Source organism: Ranitomeya imitator, chromosome 1 (genome assembly GCF_032444005.1).
Source record: "Ranitomeya imitator isolate aRanImi1 chromosome 1, aRanImi1.pri, whole genome shotgun sequence".
NCBI classification, from domain to species: domain Eukaryota; kingdom Metazoa; phylum Chordata; class Amphibia; order Anura; family Dendrobatidae; genus Ranitomeya; species Ranitomeya imitator.
Window position 1 is genome coordinate 663,548,273 of NC_091282.1, and position 3,829 is coordinate 663,552,101.

The following is a 3,829-nucleotide window of genomic DNA, read 5'->3' on the forward strand; positions in this document are numbered from 1 at the left end:
GAGAAGGAAATGCCAAAATGCCTGAAGTCCAGTGTTAAGTACCCACAGTCAGTGATGGTGTGGGGTGCCATGTCAGCTGCTGGTGTTGGTCCACTGTGTTTCATCAAGGGCAGGGTCAATGCAGCTAGCTATCAGGAGATTTTGGAGCACTTCATGCTTCCATCGGCTGAAATGCTTTATGGAGATGAAGATTTCATTTTTCAGCACGACCTGGCACCTGCTCACAGTGCCAAAACCACTGGTAAATGGTTTACTGACCATGGTATTACTGTGTTCAATTGGCCTGCCAACTCTCCTGACCTGAACCCCATAGAGAATCTGTGGGATATTGTGAAGAGAAAGTTGAGAGACGCAAGACCCAACACTCTGGATGAGCTTAAGGCCGCTATTGAAGCATCCTGGGCCTCCATAACATCTCAGCAGTGTCACAGGCTGATTGCCTCCATGCCACGCCGCATTGAAGCAGTCATTTCTGCCAAAGGATTCCCGACCAAGTATTGAGTGCATAACTGAACATTATTATTTGTTGTTTTTTTTGTTTGTTATTAAAAAACACTTTTATTTGATTGGATGGGTGAAATATGCTAATTTATTGAGACAGGTTTTTTGGGTTATCAGGAGTTGTATGCCAAAATCATCAGTATTAAAACAATAAAAGACCTGACAAATTTCAGTTGGTGGATAATGAATCTATAATATATGAAAGTTTAATTGTAATCATTACATTATGGTAAATAATGAAATTTAACACTATATGCTAATTTTTTGAGAAGGACCTGTATGTTCTTTTATTCGTTTCATTGACCTTTAATGAAAAAGTATGACCTGTAAAAGATATTACGATAGTATTGGCATCACTTTTGTTTTTGTCTCAGGGAGCGTATTCTGAATAAGTTATTTCTTTCTTGGACTACTTTCATATATGAGAGCATCAGGGGAGAGATTTATCAAAACTGAATTTGAAAACACAGCTGCCGATTCTTGCATTGTTCATGAGATCTCATCTTTTACTAAGCAACGTCTCAAAGAAGCGAAAAGAGAAACTAAGTCAAATAACATGCTTAACAAATATAAAAAAAAAATGTAAATGAATTATTACTTGTACAGTTATTTGGTACTAAATGCCTTGCTTTAAAATAATTGGCTATACATGATAATTTTAGTATTATTATTAGAGGTATAGGGCTCTTTTGGGAACAAATTGTATCACTATCATGAAGTACAATATGTTATGAGAAATTAATCTCAGAATCTCAGAATCCATGGGATCTGTTGACGCTTTCCAGAGTTAATACCACATAAAGTGACAAACGGGCTTTGGGGTTAAAAGATTAAACTGTGTCCTCCACTATCAATAGAAGTTTTTATCCAAGGGTACAGTACCTGCCATTACATTTGGCTCACTATGTATAAACGTTCAAAAGTTTGATTCTATGGAACACTTGGAATGTACATAAAACACACTTCTCTTCATTTTTGTGAAGAAAATGTGAAATAGGAAAATACCTTTGGAAACATAATTTTCCATATTAGCATCAACCATAACCTTCACTTTTTGTTAAACACTAGTCTTCATAAACAAAGTGGAAATTCCAATTCCATTGATACATAAGTGAACTGCTGCATTAATACATTGTATATTTACATTAATTCATCCCGACCTGCCATGTATTTCACATCATTACCCAACATCAGGCCAATCTCTAAGGGTGGTCTATTTCTCCGTTTTGTGATTTAAGGCATATTTTATGGACCGAGGTTGATAAATACATAACAACCTATCAATTTGTGTATAGGAAATGTCGGAAATTAAGATATGTTTTAGTATATATCGAATGGACGTCAAAAGTTCAAACTATGGGCTTTTTTTCTAGATTTTTCTTTTATCGGTTATTTGACAGGGTTTTCTTTTTTGAAAGGCACAAATGCAAGCAATCAATGTAATCAAATACAGTTGCACAATTTTTTGGATCAACCAAAAAAAGTATAGATATTTCCACACTCACAAATGAAATAAACCAATGTACACTGATGGACAAGGTTTACATATGTTCCAGATATCTTAGGCTGTACTTGGGCAGTATTTCCATAATAGATACCTTTAGTTTGAGTAGTTATTGCCTAACAATTGCCTTGTCCACATCTTGCACTGATGATATTTTTCCTTTTCAGCCAATTGTAGCATATGCAACTATTGTACCAACCACCTAGGACAGTGGTGGCCAACAAGAAGACTGTGAACTTCCATTAACCCATACCCCCAAATCAAAGGGGCCCATGGACTGTACTATTGAGTTCTTTAACACAAATATAGGAAAAATGCATCCTTGAAGGTTAATATTTCATTGTGCTAGTTGCCATATAAACATGTCCACCTTGATCTTTACTCAACCTTGGTTAAGGACTCAAATTTTTCACGAGTCTGCATCTCACACAATAAGCCACATATGTGACATAGACATCTCTGCCCAGTCTACAGCACTCTATCACCCACTGTATACCATACAGCCCTCCTTACAGCCCTCACTAACATTTCCTGCTTGCTCTGCCATAGCCAATATACATATACACACAGTTTAACAGGGCGGGACTTCCGCTCTATGTTCAGTCCATTCCTATGCCTTTCACTCCACACCGTTGCCTCTACGGCCTCCCCTAGCTCCTGTATGGCGTTCCTATCTCCATGGCTACAGCCAGCACATGCTCAGTCAGTCCCCACACTCAGAGAAACGTCACTTCCGGTTTTGGACCAGCCACTTCCGGTTTCGGACCAGCCACTTCCGGTTTCGCGCTCTGCAGTGCTTTAAAAATGCTGTACAACAGCCATACTGACAGCTAACACTGCATCTGACAGCTAACACTGCAGCTAGGCACGGGAGCGCCGCTACCTCCTTCCTCCATTAAGGTAAATACCATGGCGACTTTATACTTCCACCAACCCAGCACTTTCTTCTTTTTATATATTCACTTACATTGAACATGTCTGCCATTACAGATCCAAAGTTGTCCCTACATTGCGCAGATACGCCTGGGCATTACGTAAATATAGGTATCTACCCCCTACTTAACCTCCTCTCTTCCCTGGCTCCTCTCTTCAGTACATACGTACTAATGTACTTCTCCTATTCTCTGCAGCATCACTGGGATCCCTATCCCTATTCTCCCTATACGCACTAAACTCTCCAAACAAGGTAACAATATGTTGTTATTATTTTAATTATACCAGTCCCTAATGTACTGTATAGGGAGTCCCTCGATGTGTGCATATATTTGTATATATTTGTAAATAGTTGTACATATTCTCATTGATCTATTTCCAATTAGGATGACCTGGACCTCTGGGGACTCTTATGGATATAAGGATCTACCATGCATTGATTGTTTTGTGTTATATTTTGTTTCTTTCTTATTTTGGTTATTTTCTTTATTTTCTTTATCGTCTACAGCGAGTATGATGAAGGCTCTGGTGGAGCCGAAACGTCTCTTATCGCTTTTTTGAAATATTCTGTTATGCTCCCTGAACACATTTAATAATTTTGTTAAAAATTTGGCATTATATTCCCTTTGAGAGTGCGGTGAAATTTATATTTGGCTATTTACGGGACCATTCGGTCCGTTGCACCTGCACCCCAATTCTCTGACAGAGTGCACGCTATATCTATCACTATAGACATCTCATGACAGCATTTCCCCCAAAATATTTTTTTTTAAAGGCTGGTCATGTTGTGTTACTCAGTTCAGTAGCCGAAACCAAAGGAAAGGAAGAACACATCTGTAGCTGAAAGACTTAGCAAAAATGTCTCAAAAAGTGATAATATACACTGTAGCA

At 38.3% G+C, this 3,829-nt stretch overlaps 1 long non-coding RNA gene across 1 annotated transcript; it reads left to right on the forward strand.

The window, feature by feature from the left end:
* Positions 1-2,849: 2,849 nt before the first annotated feature.
* Positions 2,850-3,527, forward strand: LOC138658026 (uncharacterized). Its single transcript, XR_011317298.1, has 4 exons — positions 2,850-2,905; positions 2,996-3,049; positions 3,136-3,191; positions 3,325-3,527. It is a non-coding gene; the product is annotated as an uncharacterized lncRNA (long non-coding RNA).
* Positions 3,528-3,829: the final 302 nt, after the last annotated feature.